This window comes from Parus major, chromosome 4 (assembly GCF_001522545.3).
Source record: "Parus major isolate Abel chromosome 4, Parus_major1.1, whole genome shotgun sequence".
Classification (NCBI taxonomy): domain Eukaryota; kingdom Metazoa; phylum Chordata; class Aves; order Passeriformes; family Paridae; genus Parus; species Parus major.
This window is the reverse complement of record NC_031771.1, coordinates 13297298-13316377: the sequence shown is the minus strand read 5'-3', so window position 1 is coordinate 13316377 and position 19080 is coordinate 13297298. Positions and strand designations below refer to the sequence as shown.

The following is a 19080-nucleotide window of genomic DNA, read 5'->3' as shown; positions in this document are numbered from 1 at the left end:
AGTTACAGAAATTTGAGTGACTATACAAAGACACATACTTGCAGCAGGCATGTTAGTGGATCTATACACACCTACTAATCTGAGTTTTCTTCATGTGAATTGTGCTTAGAATTTATGGTGCATTTTGCCAGCCTAGGGAATCCCAGATGTTGCATTGCTGGCAAGCAGTGCTGCTGCTTTGTGCCAGTATGGGTTTCAGAAATCAACATGTGGGCACATGTGAGCTAAAATCTTTTCAGATGAAGGATGTAAGAGAACTCCAGGTGCTCTAGGTAGAGACAACATCTGTCTGTTTGGCAGTGAAACCTAAAGGCCTGTGGGGTGGCATTTCTGAAGCCTGTCACAGTGGTAGACACTTAGCTAGACTTGACATGAAATAAGAAACAGAGCATTAGCATGGTGTTTTCATGATATAAAGCCACATTCACATTTGTAATTAAATACATCAGGTGGCTCTCTCTCCTCAAGGCATCATCTTTCTTGAAGAAGAAAGTATTTTCACAGTATTTTCTTACATGCATCTGATGTACAGGAACAGTTTGCTTGTTCATAACTCATTTAGCATGAAATGAAGGAATCTCAGTACAGTCAAGATACTTAAACAGATGTTTTCCTCCAAGATAAGACCATTACTGATTGGGCTGTGAATGTTGTAAGAGAAAAAAAACCTGATGGAACTGGAGAGAACTGTACTTTATCCCAGATTGTATCCTTGTGACTTCTTTATAAATGTAAGGGGGGATGTTCCTGAAGTGCAAAGACACAGTGGTCCATACTCAGTGTGGTGTATCACTAGGACTGTGAATACAGCTGCAGGAGGGGCTCAGTAGTGAAACAGAGTGGATTTTGGTACACAGAAAGGAAACTTTCCTTCCTCAGCAGATAATTGCATGCCTTGCAGGTGTGTGAGTATAGGAAAGCTTAGAAAGTTTTGTCACCCTCACGACTTACGCTATGCTATGACAATGACATGACCTATAGGACTTCAGGCAGCAAGAACACTGAAGCTATTCCAAATTTTTGGATTATGTATATTTTTTCTGATACTAAGTCCTTTGTACTTAGACCTTGGTTCCCTTCCTTCCTGCTGAAGCTGACAGGCAGTACCAAAAACAATTCTTTATTTCTGCCCTCACTTCTGATGAGGTCCTTCAGTCTGTCAGGCCATTCTTTTCAAAAACACATGTAGAAATCCAAGGTTTATGCTGTTTGTTTTAAGTTTATTTAAAAACCTCAAACAAACTAACCAAAGAAAAAATGTAATAAAATATTTTTTGTTTTCAGAAATTAACCTTTCCACCCCAGTTTCCCTTCTTTTTTCTCCTTGGTGAAAAATGATCAAATTATTTTTAAGGGAAAGACTTGTCTGTCCAAAACCAGACCACATATCCTCAGCCCAAAACTAAGGAGTGCGATTGCCTCTTGGAAATCAAACCAAATGCAATCCCTAATGAGCTTTTACAGCTCTATTTTTTACTGCATTCAAATCTTGTACTGGTTTATAAACATGGCCTATTGATGTTGTCAAGAATATCTTGCAAACATTTTGTCCAATCTTTATTCTTAATAGCTCTTGTATAGTCTGCACTACCAGGCGCTTCATAGTTTCTCTAGGTCAGAGCAATTCAGCATTATATCTGACACCCACTTTGCAGTAATTTTGCCAGATGTGATGGTTGTGACAAAAAAGAATTCTACTGTGAAACTCTGCATAGTGATAAAAGTACCTAGCTGCTTCACAGCACTGTGTTTCAACATAGGCTGGTTTGGCCAATGCCATAGAAAGAAAGCAAAAAGAGTCCATCTCTCTCTTTTTGTCTCTCTCCCTTTTGTCCTTCTGCCCCAGGTTTAAGTTGTTAAAACTGTTTCAGTCTTCATCTTAAGGAAGTGCCATTCTGTTTCCTCAGTGAGCAGTGATCGATTTGGATTCATTAGAAGCAACTTTGTGCAGAGGGTTTACATTATTGTACACATGAGAGATAATAGGTGCAAGTGTGGCAGCCTGGATTCATACCTATAGCACAATGAGGAAAATACATCATAATTAAACAGTGAAACAATAATGAGCTTATTTCCCTCAGTGGTGTTAAGTTTTCGCATATATTCATAGCTCAATCTGTGTGGTTGGACCCACTGGTTTGTTTTCCACCTATGTGCCTTGGCTGATGAGAAATATGTTGGCTAGTGAGGGATTCTTTTGTCTGTCTTGCTACTCCAGTTCAAAACATAACTTCTGTTCCTTTAGGCACTGGGATTTTGCACTCAGAGGGATTGGATAATATTTACTGTACAGAGAAAGCTCCTGTGTGATCTCAGTAGAGAAGGACAGTGAAAATATAAACTCAACACATCATTGAAACCATCTCTGTGAAAGGCAGCCTGTGTTCATGTTGAACTGTGGCTCAAATGAAGTGTACATAGGCTGCTCCTGAATGGGAATTTGGGCAGCCTGATGTAATGAAAGATGTCCTGGCCCACAGGACGGAGAATGGGCTAGATGATTTTTGGTGATTCCCTTCAACCCAAACCATTTGAGGATTCTATGGTTCATGCTCAAATGTTTAGCAGACATTCTAATCATCAAGTTTCACATCATTAGCTACCTGGATACTTGACTGGTGTCAGCATTCTGGAGGACAATTAGACAGACACTGTATAAGTTGTATTCTAGTCAGTTGTTGCAGCATCACCTGAAAAGCTGGCTAGAGAAACTGGATGTCAATTCTTACTATTGAGAATGGTTTAGACTTTTTATGCAGGCCTTTTCTTTGCACTTTTTCAGTGTTGTGTGTCATTTGGTCATGTTTGCATAAAAACAAATGCATTGAAATCTCTTGTTACAGAGTATCTCTGATACACTGGGACAATTTCTGGTGAATAAAATCCTCTCCTGTAAGCCAGTGCCCTGAAGTTGCTCCTTCACAGGTGCAATTTTTTCTCCAATTAAGCCAAGAAGATTTCAGTAGCACAAAACCCCCAACACACTTACTTGTCTTTTATTCATTCATAAGGGTTGCAGTAGATTTATACACTGACAAGATTATAAAAAAATGTTTGCTGTGCAGTGCTCATGGTCACAGTGTAGATGAGATATTGTCTGTGTTTTGGCTCTGCATTACACCAAGCTGACCCTTAGTTAATGCTGCAGAATTTTATGTCAGTGGTAATTTCTCTCAGCAGATTAATTGTCCATCCTGCTGGCATGCCTTTGCTTGGACTCTTAACTCTTGTATAGTGATTCAGAATTCATTAGCAGTGACTGACACAGTCACCAATGAACCTGCTTTTCCTCCTGCTGCAGGAACTGATAGAGTTTCCTTTAAAGACTGGTGTTAGAGGAAGGCATCTTTTCAAGACAAGAAACTATTTGGATTTATGCTGCATGTTGGTTAAATAAGCTCATTCCTAGGTCTGCCTTTCATTTGCAAAGTGGGATTTTGTCTCCATGTACTCTTGAATGATGAGTTGAAGTCACAAGAAATTACTGGGTCATTTTGTATTTAAGTGAAAAGTCTTTGTATGATCTTTCTTTTTGGACCTTCTGAGGTTATTGAATATATTCTTTGTTGCCTTTCTGCAACTATGAGGGAGAGAAATCTCTTTTAAATGAAAGATAAAATTTTTAATCTGAATCTTTGAGAAAAGCAACAAATAACATTGGACTTTGTGATACCATGGTAAGACTTGTCAGCAATTGCTGTAGCAGACATAGGAGAAGTGAGGAAAGGCTGGTCATGCTGGGCAGTGGATCGTGTCTTTTGGAGGACACTACACACCTGAGGTTGGAAGTGCTACAGAGTGCTATGGATTTAAGCAAATAATCAAAACATTTCTTTTGCTGAGGATTATTTATAATTGCAACTGAACTCTGCTTCTTTGCTGGTAGTGTTGGCCTTCCCATTAGAGCTTTGAAATTTATTTAAGGAAGACTTGTGATAAATTTTGTGTACTTGCACAGGCCACATACCTTTTCTCCTTTTTCCCTTCTCCTCTTCCAACTCAAAGCAGAATTCCTGCACATTCAGTTTCCATCCTGTCAGCAGTGACAGCTGCTCTGTGCCCTGCTGACTCTGTATGTCTTTGAGAAGTTCTGCTTCAGGAGTTGTCTCTTCCGTTCCCAGGCATGGAAGTGCCTCTGCTGTGGAGATGGTGTAGTATACAAGTCATTTTATTTTTATCTTCATTGAAATGCAGCTGGGACTAGGCATGAATGCACTGAAAGGTCTTGGAAATGGAAACGTCTTTCTGTGACTGGTATAATGTGCCTTTCTGATTGAGAATTGGAGGAATCCATCTTGCTTTTTAAACATCCAATTCATTATTGCTGCTGCTGTGAATTTCATTTGTACATCTCTTTCAACATATGGACTGATAAACTGCATCCTGCTTAACAAGAGGGTAGAGATTTATTTTTTGCATCATGGTTGAATGTTGTTCAGGAGTGATTAGCTATTGAACAGCACATGCTGGCTAGACTGGAAAAAGATCTGATGATGTTCTCTAAACATTCAAGGACTGCAGGTAAGCCGTGTGTACCAAAAAACCCAGCCCCCCAAAATCCCAGACATTGCACTATGTGCTCAGAGTTTCACCTTCAGACGTCAGTTTGACAGCAAATGCTGCCTGGTTCTTTTTGTCTGAAGATGATTTTACTAAATGAGATAGGCTTAATTTCTAAACTTTATTGAAATGTTAAGATTAGTCCAGGGCTTATGCCCTTTCTACAACCCAGTAAAATTGTTTGATTGGTAGCACATGGCTGTTAATTTGGGGGGAAGTATGTTCTACTATACGGCAGATGGATGTATGTCTCATAGGAGAGCGGGCCATTTTACAGCTTACAGGTTGTTCTGCAATAATGTGGGAATAGTTACCCACAAATATGAATGTATTTATCTTCTGGTGTGTTTTTGAGGTAGGAACTTCTGTTTAAAGTCAACCACCACCATTTTAATTGAGCAGTTTTGGGGCATTGTTTGGCTTATACAGAGAAAAAGGAGCTACAATTTTAATAACACACACTGTAAAAGAAACAGAGGGAAATGATAAAACTTCATTGAGCTCTTCTGGTCAGGTTGATTAGACCTGTTTCATCAGATTCTGGTAATTCAAATGCACTGGCTGTTTAAGATGATATTTGGCATGTGTAAAGCACCTGTCACAAGAGGATACTAAACACACAGACTCTTCGTTAACAGATAAAACTCTCAAACTTTCTGAAGGAAAACATCATGGGAGTGGACATAACCCTGATTAACCTTTCTACCAGCAATTAAATTGGTATATAAATTTGCTGTGAATTCTTGCATATCTTTGTGGGCCTTGCATAGTGTTGAGCACTCTTCTTCTGATGCTACAGATTTTATTCTCTGTAAACAGGAATTCTCCACTGACTGTAATGTAAATTACAAGGGCATGTTTCATTGTGAAGAACAAGTTATGAAAATATCTGTCAGAAATAATTACAGTTGATCCTGCTGTCAGGCAGGAATATAGATTGGATCATTTACTGGTGTCTTCCTCTGCAGTGTTTTTTATAGTGCTGTTATCAGGAATATCAGAATCTAACTCAAAATAGTGGTAAAGTCACTTGTAAGGGAAAAAAAAAAGGAAAGGAAAGGTTATTGATCTCCTACTCTTGACTTTACACAGTGGTTTGTGGCACAGGCTTACTTGTGCATGATGGTGTAGAAAGCAGAGTATGATCACTGATACAGTTTTTTGAAGGTGCAGAGATTCTTGAATCTACAAATCCTGTTTTTTTTTTCACTGTCATTTAAGGGTGTCTTAAGACCTCAAATAGCGGTTTGCTCCTTTTGAAGTTTGTGTCCTAAATCAGATGTGGCACATAGTACAAGCCTTTGTAGGAACCTAAGGACACCTGGAGGTAAATGTGCCCTGTGATGGTCTGAAGTGTGTATTTTGCCAAGTCGTCCATGAAAGTGACATTTAAGTATCCCATAGAATGAGTAAATGGGAGAAGCTGCAAGGCTATTGATTGCCCTTGTCCTCCCTCCCCCATTCTATAGATTATGAGACCTGCTACAGTTGTTCAGAACAGCAAGGTAAAAGAGATAGATGGAAATGTATAGTTGGCAGGTGGGCTGGTAAACAGCTCTTGTAATTTCATGAGTTTGATAGAAAATGAAGTGTTGCTATTATTCTTGAAGAGTGGACAGCAATACATCTTTCTAATGTACCCTCTCCTTACGGATATGCAGCTGATAAGATTTTATTGATTTTCTCCCTTAAATTTCTACTCCTGATTACTTCAACATTGATGTTTCAGTGCTTTTCATTTACCTCTCCTCAAAAAGCTTATTTACTTCTCTAGATCAGGAGTTGTCCTTTTCACACAAGTCTTCAAGTTTGTGCAGAAAGAAGATCCAGGACATGGACTCCTTAAACTTGTCTAATGGCACACTTAAGGAGTAATGTATTTCTCTTTTGTTTGCCCTTTGAAGAGTTCTCTATACCTAAAGGACCACAGCAACAGAAATGTTCTCTGCCACTGACAGGTATCACAGTATCTGACTATCACAAGGCATCATAGTGCCCTCCAGGCTTTTTTAATCCAACAGACTATGGCAATGCATGAAAGGACTGGCCTTAGAAAAGCTGCAGAGGGTTTAAAAAAACCCAGCTGCTCTAATGAGAGAAAATCTCTGCTGTTTTGACTTGGAGTGTGGTAAAATGGAGCAAACAGCCCCAAAATGAGCTAACTGTCCCAAATCAGCTCAGGCTTCCTTAACCCTGCCTGTCTTTAACTCCTTTGACAGCTGTCTTCCACTGGGACAGAGGTGAAACTTCGACAGACCGCGTTTGTTGAGCAGTGGTCCCCAGATTTGCAGCTCTCCCCAGGAAGACCTCAGAACAATTACAAGTGTGTCACCTGGACAAAATGTAAAACTTCGCTGTCAGACTATCCTATCCCTGGTAAGGCATCTAAGGCCACCTAATTTCTGATGAAAACAAGCTTAATAAAAAAGAAAGTAACCTGTAAAATAAGGGGACTACTAGGAGATGTTATGTGTTTGTGAAATGTTTGCATTAGGTTGTGATGAGCATACTGTAAAAATTGCATGCAAAGTAATAGGAAGAAAACTAGTCCAAGAAAATAAATGCTTTCTAAAGATGTTCTGTTTGTTGGTTTTCAATATTGTTTTTAGTCTTCCTTCTCTGGGGAAGAACTGGTTGTTTGACCGTAGATTCATTTATGAAAAACTCCTGTACGTGTCATGACAGAGCAGGTTTTGACTTGCAGAGCCAATGAATCCTGGAAAAAATATTGAATGAAAATGAGGCATAGATGACAGCTCTAAGCCTGGACAGCATGGGGAGGTAGACTTGACCTATTTAGCTGCCTATTTTACAGTGAAGTTTTACCATTAAATCTAATTCTAATATTATTTCTCTTCTGTAAGAATGACTGTGCAGCTGTGGATCCTATGCAAAGCATTATGTACATATTTATCTCTGAGGTCTAGAGAATATTACACATAGTCATATTCCCTTTAGGCCTGTATTTAATTTTTTTTCCAAAATCAGAGTCTCAATACACTTGTAAAATTCTCTGTGTAGTATGGATGTGTGGTATTAAGTAGAATAATAGTGTAAATGTTAATATAAAAGACAAGTTTGCAGTACCCGATACAATGTGACTGTTCTTAGGTCATCTTTGAGTGCCCATGAATTAATAAAAGATTATTAATTGTTATAATGTGCTAAAATAGTAAGAAGGACTCAAGATAGTTCTGAATGACATTCTGTGTTAATTTGCTAAGCAATGCTGAGAGCAGCTGCAGAAAATCACAAAGCATTCTTTTATCTTATATAGCCTACTTTTGTTTTCCTCCCCTTGGTGAATGGTTTACTTAGTTTAAGTTGTTTTTTCCTTTGTGATCCTTTTAGTTTGATAAACATAGTCAACTGAATTCATGATAGGATGAGACTGGGTAAACCCAGTTTCCTAGGAACTGATCCCACTGGAGGTACAACTGTTAGCTGCATGTTAAGTGAATGCGCGGGAAATTGGAATAAATGAGGATTTTAATGTTTGAGCTTAAAGCTCTTTTCCAACCTTAAAGATTCTCTGACTCTATTTCCATTTCTGGGTCCCCAGTATGTCGTGTTAAGGTGACCTGCCATGAAACAATGCTTGGCTGTTGCTGGAGAGGGGGTGTTGATGCTGCTCCAGCTGTTCTGCCTGCCAGTCCTCTCAGGTCAGCTTGGGAACACCAGTGCAGAGCCATTCATTTTCATGGGAACAGCACTGTCATGATAATGTTGAGGTCTGTTCATACCTGTCTAGAGAGGTTAGAGAAGAGACAGAACTACTCATGAATCTGTTTTATGGAAGAGTTGATGGCAACTCAAAATGCAAGACAGACCCAAGCTGAGCTTATAAAGACTTCCATGCTCTGACTAGATTACTACAAGAAAAAAAACTTTGCTCCCTTTTCACTTTGTTTCTAGTGAAACCTTGCTCAGAACCAGGGTTCTCTAACATTCCCAGCAATAAACCAACAGCAAGAAGTCACTGGAGTGGTGGAGTCGGCAGTTTATGGCTAAAGACAGGAGGGTTAAGGCTGAAGCATGAAGCCTCCATGCCTCCCCAGAAGTAATTTCTTGTACATTTTCAGTTGTTTCTATGTGCTTGGTAGGAAACAAAATGAGTCCTCTGAGATCATAGTCCCTGTTGGCTAGATGTACAGGGCTTACATTTCCAAGGAAGTCAGTATTTACATAGCTTAGGTGTAATAAACCACTGAAGTTCTTACTATACATGACTCAAAATATTTTAAAGTGTGCAGAAGCTGTGCAAATTCTTTATGTCTTAGAACTGAGGACAGACAGCACACTTCAGCACAGGAACTTTTTCAATATGCTATACTGGATACTGAAATCCTGTCATTCACAAAATTTATCTATTTCACATATCTAGTCTGCCAAACCTGTTCCATTCAGTTTAGAATTTTTTGGTGTTCCTTGAGACACAAATTTACATGGTCAGAATATAACAATATTCTTGAATCTTCTTTTTTTCAAAGTTAGTATATTCAGCTTTAAATTATGACTAAATGCTACCTGCAGATAAAATGTTGCTGTTAGTCCGATTGCCTGAGAGATTGTGAGAGGAAATTGAAATTGAACGCAGTTTTGGGGGAGGACTGAGGTAGGACGAGTTGCAACTCAGAGCAATCTGCTGAAATGATTCCCTCTTGTTCTTTCAAATAATGTGTTTCATTTAAATTACATAGCATGGGGCACTGAGCCCCTGAGAGAGCAAAGCAAAGACAGCTGGCACAAGGGATTAATAGTGATGCTTCTTTATTGCAGAGGTTTGGCCCTGTAATTTAGAGAAACAGGCCAGAGTCATGAGAAGGAGAACAGGGCAGCATTTTCCCTGCTGTTCTGTTGAGGTCAGTAAGTGGCATTTCTGCTGATTGAGTTTCAGTTTTGGAAAGTGTCTGAATAGTTTTGTTTATATTGTATATAATGCACATATCTATGTGTATTTGTGGAAAATCAATAATGGTATAAAATGCTTGTCTTCAGTTTTCACTCCTTTTCTGTAAATCAGGGGTGAAATGTTTTTACAACATTGTGTCTCACCAGATGTCTGCTGCAGTGAATTTGTTGGACTCATTAAATATCACAGAGGACAAGATGCCCATAAATTCACTCAAATGAATTAATGAACAGTTAAACCACTAAAACCCGATTTTCCCTGTGTTTCTTTCTCCTGATTAATTACCCTTCCAAAAGTGATTCAATGCTGAAGGACGAACAGACAAGCTTTATTCCATTGGGGGGGGGAAGAAAAGCGCTAAAACTTTCATCCTGCTTAGCAGTGTCTGCAAAAATGGCAGAGTTTACCCAGAGATGCTGCAGGACAGGAGCTGTCTCAGCCTGCCCAGTTTCCAGTGCCCTGACAGTCACCTACAGGTTCCCTTCACTGGAATTGCAGTGGTTCAATGTGGCACCTTTCAGATGTGCTCTCTTGTAAGGCAGGAGGGCTGGAACTGCACTGGTACCACTCACAAAAGGGTTTGTTAGGTAACAAATGGCAGCCCAATATAAAGTTTGGAACAAGAAAATAGCAGTGATAGTTAACCAAATTTCAAGCATCTCATGGTGACCAGTCCTTATTTGTTGTTGTAAGTATTTTGAAGTGTTATTATATTGAAGATCTTTTCATAATGCAAACAAGCCTAATAAAAGTTGAATTTTTCTTCAGTGGATGCATTACTGCTATATAAAGCTGTGGCATTTAGAACTCTACTTTTTTTCATGATTTAGATTTAGTTATGGTGCTCAGCTTGGGCCAAAAAAAAGTCAGAAGACCCTTTTAGTGTTAGTCACATCTAAAACTTAAACAAAACCCTCAGACCTCAAACAAAAACCAAAGGAAAGATATACAAACAAAATATATTGTGAAAGTAGCATCTGCTTTGATAAACAATGCATTTTGCAAGATTGTTATTCAAGCTGATGGGCTATTGAGATTTAAAAAAAAAAATTAAAAATCCAATATTATAAAACACCTTCTTGTGAGGTCTGAATCTGATGTAAGATTTTATCTTTTACTTGTTGTAAGGCTCCAACTTGTGTATTGGTAGTTGTAGGTAATTAAATGACACAAAATCTAAGCCTTCTTCTTTGTCATGCCCCAAGGAACAGAGTATTGAGGACAAAGAGGATCAGGGGGGACTGATAGAAAGTCTTTGTACTCATGAAAAGAGGTAGGGGCATGGTTACTTTTATAGCCACACTTACAAAGGGCTTTAAAGGCTCATCCTGCTTCAGAAATGTCATGTTCCTTTTCCTGTATCACATCATCATTCACAAATTTCTACCCAGCCTAAGTTAAAACTCCCTGTCATTCAAAAGAACATGAAATCTGTTATTATTCATGTATCCATTTGATTTCACACCAAAACCCAGAAACGTGTTGTAGGAAAAAAAACAGTTAGGCAAAAAATATTATAAAAATACAACATTTCACAGAGAATTATATCAGTTTATTCAGCTGCTCATTTCTACTCCAATATGTTTGGATTCAAAAAGGAAATGCAAAAAGAAAGCACTTGGCTATGCAAGCAAAATTGGATTTTGTTCCTTTGTTTCTGGGAAACAAGGATGGGTTTCTCTGGAGCCTTCCTTAGCAGAAACACAATCTTCCTTAACTTCTGGGTTTTTTTAGGAATTTGACCTTTCCTGTTTATATTAATTTTCAGCAGGTGGATTAAGGCCAGGCATCTAAGCCACTATTCCTGAGTGAACATAAAATTTATTTTCTAGTGCCTTTGGTTTTTTTATCTCTCAGATGTGTATGGAGGAACTTTTTTACAAAAAGACCCAGTTTTTATAGAGCATCTAGATCCTACTTTTCCCTGGTGCACTGGAGAGGGGAGAAGTCTAAAATGTGTGGTTTTATCACCAGGTTTGCAATAAGCAGTCAATTACCTTGGAAATACATTTACTATGCACATTATTGCAAGGGGTTTATGTAGCATAGGGTGTGAAAACTATCCTGTAGTCTACAGGAGGCTGGAAACCATTTGAAGAAAATTTCATGTCTAAATCTGTCTATTTTTCATGGCTTGAGTCATTTTTGTGCACAGCAGCTCTGTGGCATTCATTGCATGTTGCAGTAGCTCACGCTACCATTTTGAAATGGAGAAGAGGAATCAATCAGCTGTTTCACAGTGGGATAATTCCTTGCAAATTATGTCAGGTTAGTTGGATTTGAGTTGATTTACCTTATGTTTAGTGTCTATGGGAGAAGGAAATGATAGTGGAAAACAGCTAGGGTCAGTCATATCTGATTCTCTGAGCATCTGTTCTTGTTTAGGAGGCAGGATCAAACTAACTTATGGCACAGGGAATTGGTGTCTTTCAGTGCAGCGTTTGCAGCTTGGCACTGGAAAACAGGCAACAGAGCTTTCTGGACATGTGGCCTTTGAGAGGTTCAAGAGAACAAGGAAATGTATGGACATATTTTATATATTCATGTTTTTAATAATATTTCATACTTGTTTAAAAGTCTAGAAGACAGCAACAGAGGTAAAGAAAGCAAGGTTCTGTAGCTCCTGCCTACCTCAGGAGAGTTTACATTTGTAGTTGGAGTATAAAAGCACTAGGAGGTGACTCCAGCTGCCTTCACATTTGCTGGTCTGTCCCTCGCTCAAACGGCAATTGCCTTCTAGTAATGCATAATTCCTTGCATCCTGCAAGAAGAGAGCTAAGTGTAATTGGGATTTTAGTGTCCAACAGATGTTTCAGAGACAGAAAATGATCCCCTGCTGAGCCCTTGATAAAGTCTGCCACCCCAAAAAATACCCATGGTAAAGCCCTGAAACCTTAATCCCAAACTCTAGAGCTCTGGCATATGACCGAGTTCTATTTTTTTTTTCATTCATGTTTACATTTCTAGTTTAGGACAGTGAATGCCAGTGCTCCAGTGGGGCTGTGCGAGGGCTGTGCTATGCTTTATGAGCATAGGCCTCCACTGAGACTAATGCAAAGCTGCACCGTCCCCATGGGAGCTCTAGGAAGCATTTATGCCTTGGACACACACACTAAATGGTTGGGATTTTCCTAGAACAAAAAGGGCATTTGGGTTTATACCTCCCTTAAGAGCTTTCTCTTCTTCAGATGACCATGAGCATTACGAACACGTGTAAGGGGTGTGACTATGATTGCTGCTGATCTGATAGCTTGTGTGCACAAAGCTTTGCAGAACGTGCAGTGTTTGTCCACTCCAGGCTTGTAGTCTGACTGGGATGGATATCAGGCAGATGGGTTAATGATTTATAGGGTATAGAACTAATCAAGTGTGAAGGGCTGGACAAAATGAGGAATATTTATCTTGCTATTTTCTTGTGAGCCTAAAGAAAGCTTGGCACTTTGGATATCAGAAGGTTTCTAGCTGTGGAGGAGCTCTGGTGATTGAGTCACAGCTGAAAAAGAAGCCAAAATCATAGGAAGAGCAAGCTATGGATTGTAGCATTTTAAAAATTACGTAAGAAGGTTCTAAAAGGAAGAGCCTGAGAATTACTCTTGCACTTACATTTAGGGAGTCAAAAGTAGGATACATTTGTGTCTCTGTACTTCTTAAATTCTTTAGTATAAGTATTCATGTGAAATATGTGTTTACCCTTTTCATGTCAATGTATTTTGTGATATTCATCTTGGGTAGTCCAGTCCAAATTCTTTCAAAGTAATACATAAAATTCTCATTTAGGTTTTCCTTTGGTCTTTCTTTCCATGGCACTTCCTTGCATTCCTTCCACAGAGTTCTGGTGGCAAAGACTGTCTCAAGGATGCTCAGCTTGTTCTTGCTGGGGTATACCTCACCTTATTAATGGTAGTGTTTTGGGGGAGAGGGGAGAGTTCCTCAATCCATCTGGTGTGCCCAGGTAAATTAAGCTTGTTCCTTTATTGTCCATAGCCCCCTTGCCTTGCTGGGCCAGACACCCATAGTTGTTGCTGTTTGCCCCTTTTCCCAGCTGTGAGGGGAGCTGGGATACATGAAATAAGAGAGTTTCTAATGCCATGTCACATTTGAGTTACATTCAGTACCTGTAAAAATCTTGATTTCATATGAGGTATTAGACCTTGCGTGCTTGTGGAGATTTTGAAAGCCTTTTATCTTTGTCTCTGAACCTTTGCTTCTCAGAAGAGTCAAATATTTCTGAAAGCTTTCCTCAGCAACACAAGAATGGGAGAGGCAGTCACCTGTTTATCTAAAATGTCTGTGCTTCAGCTCTGCTTTAATCACTTCCTGCATTTCTGTGTAACTCTAAGGGCACCCATGCTTTGAAGTGGTGCTGTGGGCCTCTGCCTGGAAAAATAAATTCCAAATTGTTGTTTACCCATAACAGGGAGACTTTCCCTGCAGTCAGAAAGATGTATGAGCTAGTGTCTCTGTGTCTTAGAGGCAATGAGGAGGGAGGAATTATGCAATAGCCTGTTTTGGTTTCTGTTTTTTCTTTTCCCAAACGGTTTGTCTAGAAAATTGCAGACTTTGCCTCTTTGGCTCCTTTTTTTCCTCACCGAAGAAATTCCTATCCCCTGACTTTATCAAAGTCACTTTGTTCCAATGCTACAGAGCAAAGGGAACAGAAGAGATTACTTTCTTGTGGCAATTACCTTTTGTGTTTTAAAATGCTTTTCCTTGTTTTACTTTTATATAAGAACCTAAAAGGAGCATGACTTGGTTTTGATCACTCCTTACCTGTCCAGTCTAAGTTCACAAAACTGCAATTTTTTTCCTAATGTGCTAGTTTGCAGTTATCTGTATAATAGGAAACTAACAATAGCCTTCATGATTCTGTATTTATGCATTAATCACCTACTGTGTTTCTGGTTTTGCATACAGAAAAGCAAATGGCACTTGCAGCAACACCCCTAGGCAGCAGCAGACATGTTCTCTTTAAATAGCTCATCTCCCATTGTTTTGTGATACTCTGGAACTTTAACCATGTTCAGTGCATAAGTAATTATCATTATTATCCCTTATGCTTTGAAGAACTTTCACCCAGCATCATCTACAGCTAGACTGGAGCAAGGAAACACCCACTTCTGCTGGGTTTGTATCTGCCTAAATCGAAGGGGTCTTTCTTTAGCCATTCTGCATTGGCATGACACATTCTAAACAACAGCAGCATAAGTGAATGGCTACAGTCCAGCAGTAGGCAAGCTGTTCTTTCCAGTCAGTTATTGATAGTCAGAAACACAGGGTATTTTCTTACTCCATTAAGATTTTTCCCCCCCTCATATATTTAGGGTTTTAATCAAAAGAAGCCATAAAGTATCAACATATTTTCTGTGTTTTGTAAAACAATGTGTAACTGCAGTTTGATATTAAATTCTCTTTCAGAGAATTTGCAATAAATCCTGCTTGCATCCTGGAGATGAGTTGTTCTAGCAGTGTTTTGTTATGCGAGTAATTAAAATTTGCAAATGTTAAAGCTTAGAAGGGGGAAAAGCTTTTCAGAGACAAATGAATCAGTATTTTAGTTGTCTGAGAAATAAGCTGTTTTGTAGCTGCAGAATTTACAGTGTAATCTGCTCATGGCCACAGCCTTGCACTCCATAACTAAGCTTCTTACATGTTTTAGAGTAAGCATGTTTTTAGTTGTGTGGCCACTGTATTAAAATGTAAATATGGACCAAGGCAGGGATTGAGCACCCTAACTTTGCAAATGAATGAAGCAAGAGTTCTTGTTTTGATTAGAAAATTAGGATTGTAGGTGTCCTAAGGTCCCTTCCAAGGTGAGTGATTTTTTTTGGCTCGGTTCCTGAATAACCTTGAAGTGTGAATTAGCTGGCTCAGTTCAGTGGCCAATTACACAGTCCTCTTAAAGTCGTGATGATAAATACAGATGTTGTAGCTGAGCAAGTTATTCCACAGTCCTGAACAGCTTTTCATATCTCCATCATGCATACTTCGATGCAGCAAAGATGAGCATTGGTAGAATGTAATAAAGTTTTTATTGAATAAGTAAAAGCATGGCTAAATATGATTTTGGTTACATAATTTTTTCCTCTTATGTGACTAAACCTGTCAATTTTTCCCCTAAATTGAATGAAACTGACAGAAATTGCTGTTTACTACAGTGCCACGTAATTAAGATACCCTGAAACAGGACCTATAACAGGATGTAGGTGCCCTGAACTTTCATATGGTTGCCCAAAGTTAGAATTTTGCTTTTGGCTGGGATATTAATTCTTTTTACAAGCACACTTCATTAATGGGGTGGTTGACATGTGTAACAGAGCAGCTTTTAAGAGTGAGATCCAGTGGCCAACAGTTCAGCTAATCAGAAATTAATTCCAAAGTATTCAGACTTAATAAGTTTTTAAAATAAGATTTTAAAACCTTTTAAAACTCAAGGTTTTATTCAAATCTAATAATTTTCTCAATTCTGCCTGATGCAGACAGTAATTAAGTATTTTTTTCTATGTATTCCATAAAATATAGGTCATTTTCACCAGTCATAAAGTGCTATGGACATCTGTGTAGAAGGCAAATGTAACTGAATTTGAATTAGGTTTGCAGGTTGACTTGGGAGTGTATTAAAAATAGTTTTGATGTGATTCAGCACATACCTTCAGGCAGCTTTGCCACTGACATTTATCTAAGGAACAGCTTTATATTGATTTTATTTTTTTAATAGAGAAAAAAAAATTCCAAGAGGGCAGAATTTTTCATTCAGCTATGCTGAGACAGTTACCTCAATTTTTTATCTTTTTCTTTTTCCTGCCAAAATAGGAAAAATGCATTAAAAAAAACCAAACAAAAACAAATAAAAAAAACCACCTTGTTTTCACCATTGTGGTAAAGGTTATCTTATGTGAGGCAGGCAGTGTTTTACTGTGCTCTTCTCTTTCTAATTAACTGTTCTTCATTTTTTTTGCTGATAATAGTAGCTGAGGTCTCGCACACTTACTCCAGGTTCATCCTATGCAAATTTTGAGCTGCTTCCAACGTCAAAGTTTAATTTGAAGACTCTAGGAAGTGGCTAGGATTTATTCAGGGAGTGAAGATGTTCAGCTGCAAATGAAAAGATGGTATGAGAGACTATGACAAGATCATCATAAACTTCGACTAATTAATCTGCTGCATCTTGCAGGAGTAGGCTCTTTTCCTCATAATACCTGTTGATAACAGTAACTATTACCTCTGGATGGGATATCTTGGGCTGTATAGCTTGGGCATTTAGACCAAATATACTCATTTGAGAAATTCTATCTCTTAACTGGCTGGAGAAAAGATGAGAAGCTGGTAGCAAGACCAGACATAGAGCTCATTTGTTCCTGTCTTCTGCATGTGAGCTGAGATCATTATGAATACCTGTTTATTAGTCCCTTGTCTTTTTGGCTTGTTTGGTCTTTTTTTCTTTCTTATATATTTCCTTTTCAGTGCTATTTCAATTTTTTTTCTTTCCTTTTCACTGTCTTTTCTCTTCCAGCTGTTTTAGAGCTACTTGCATGATTCTTGTGAATTTTAACATGCCATCCCTTCTCCTCCCAGCAGAAGATGATCTGCTTCTACTGGGATATAACCTTAATAATTACATTGTTCACACTACTGCTTTCCCTGGTTATTCCAAGAATAATTAAAAATGGGAGCGTAGGCACAACAGAAAAGCAGTATTTTGCAGTAGAAACACTCTCTTTGACTATTATTAATCCACTTACAAATTTCAGTTCATATTTATCCTCTGAGGTATCTTGAAGCTTCTTGTTAAGCAGTGGGTGTCCTGTTGCAGTGCTGTACATTAGATCTGAAAGAAAAAAGTTATATAAAAAAAAAGCTGACAAACCTAAAGATTTGGTCTCCGAAGTGAAGACCAATTTGATAGGATATTTGAACTTGTATATCCCTGTTATAACTGGCAGCAATTATATGAAAAATGTGGGCGAATTGCAGGACTTCTTCCTTGATCCAGCATCTTAAAGATGTCAGAGCCCACGTTTGAAATTCTGTAAGAGTTTGGGGATCAGACACTGCCATTCTCTGCTGGCACACTTTGTCATGCTGGGTGAATTTGTTCAGGTCTTCGTTATTTCCTACACTCTTGTTTACAGAGAGCAGAATAGCCAAGTTTCAGTAAAGGAAAAATATAGTTACAGGAATTAGAACATTACTGGAAGCTTCATGGAACTTATACTGTGGTGACAGTATGTATTTTCAGATGAAGGAGAGACGAATTCCAGTACTGGAAATGCCTGAAATTATTCAAACACATTTTCAAAAGAGGAAGCATTAATAATTTATTAATGCTAATCTTTGAACATTAGTGTTTTTAAAGGTTTTTAGAGTGACAACTGAATTGATCAATTGCCCCCTCTCATTGAATTAGGACAGGATGGGTTTTTTAAATAACTTTAACTGATGGTGTAATTTCATTTAATTTTTTTCATGCCTGAATCTTTATGTTCATGAATGAAATGTAATGAGGTAGTGAGAAATACTTTAATTCTCCTTTTGTAGAACAAGTAGAGAATGACAAGTTGGTGAAGATAAGGAGCACATTCACTGTACCCAATGTGCACATGCCATGTATTTGTGTGGTAATATCAAACACCCAGAAATGCTGGATTTGATTACTTGATATGAACATATATTGCTTCCCCTTATTACTGAGATTATCACAATTGATGGGCTTGGCACAGATATTGGTGGATGTCCTGTGATTCTTTTACAACCTTCCAGTTTGCAGCCACACTATACCAGGCTTCATTCTAGTGAAGTTTTGCATACAGGTAGTTCTTTCTAATTTATCTCCAGATGCCATTTGCTTCCTGTTTAAATTGGAACTTGCACCTATATATATATAAAATTAAATTCCATGTAGGCCTACTTTTTAAATTAGGAATTTAAGCATTTGTTTCCATTTTGTTTTGTTGTGGGGCATATAAATACCTCTCAGAGTGTAGTCTTGGGATCATGAGAGGTGGTGAGAACAGCACCAGGGCTAGTTTGGGATATTAATTTCAAGTACAGCAACACTGATTTAAATACAGATCAAACAGCTGCCGCAGATTTTCCTCATAAAGAACCTTGTTTCAGCCCTGGATCAGTGCATTTGACACAGATGGTTGTGCTGTGGGGTGAGATGAGCAGCCCTGCCTGCCTGGACTGTCATGAAGAAAGCAATATTGCAGCAGGGCAGCTGGCTCCTTCATCTCTCTGAATTAAAAAATTGCATGGAACTTTGTTGAGGATTGACATCACCCTTCTTAACACCTTTGAAACAAAAGGTTTTAAACACACTGGGACAGGCTGAGGCACTATCCATTGGGCATGAGGGACTTACCTGGTGATTAGGGGATGCAGGGATGAGAAACCCTCATGAAGGTATTTTCTCAAAAGAAAGTGACTGTGATGCTTTTCCCAGATAAAAGAGCTCAACACAGTGGGTGCAAGTGCTTAGGCTCTCCTTGGACCAGCACAACAACAGCCCAGACCCCTCAGACGTGAGGTTTGCATCTCTTAGGCTTAAAGCAAACACAGTCTCCCTGTCCATGATCCAGGAGCCACTTATGTAAAGGATAGTGCAGCTT

General features: G+C 38.6%; 1 protein-coding gene across 7 annotated transcripts in view; it reads left to right on the top strand.

The window, feature by feature from the left end:
* MAPK10 (mitogen-activated protein kinase 10) overlaps positions 1–19080 on the top strand; it is a 146289-nt gene that overhangs the window by 44374 nt on the left and 82835 nt on the right. For 4 of the 7 annotated variants that reach the window (XM_015625516.3, XM_015625518.3, XM_015625517.3 and 1 more), the window contains one exon: positions 6780–6936. The exons of 2 other annotated variants lie outside the window; for them this stretch is intronic. The gene's annotated coding sequence lies outside the window, so the exon portion shown is untranslated. Of the gene's footprint in view, positions 1–6779; positions 6937–19080 lie in introns of those variants that run through there. One more of the 7 variants, XM_033513708.1, reaches the window with a different exon arrangement.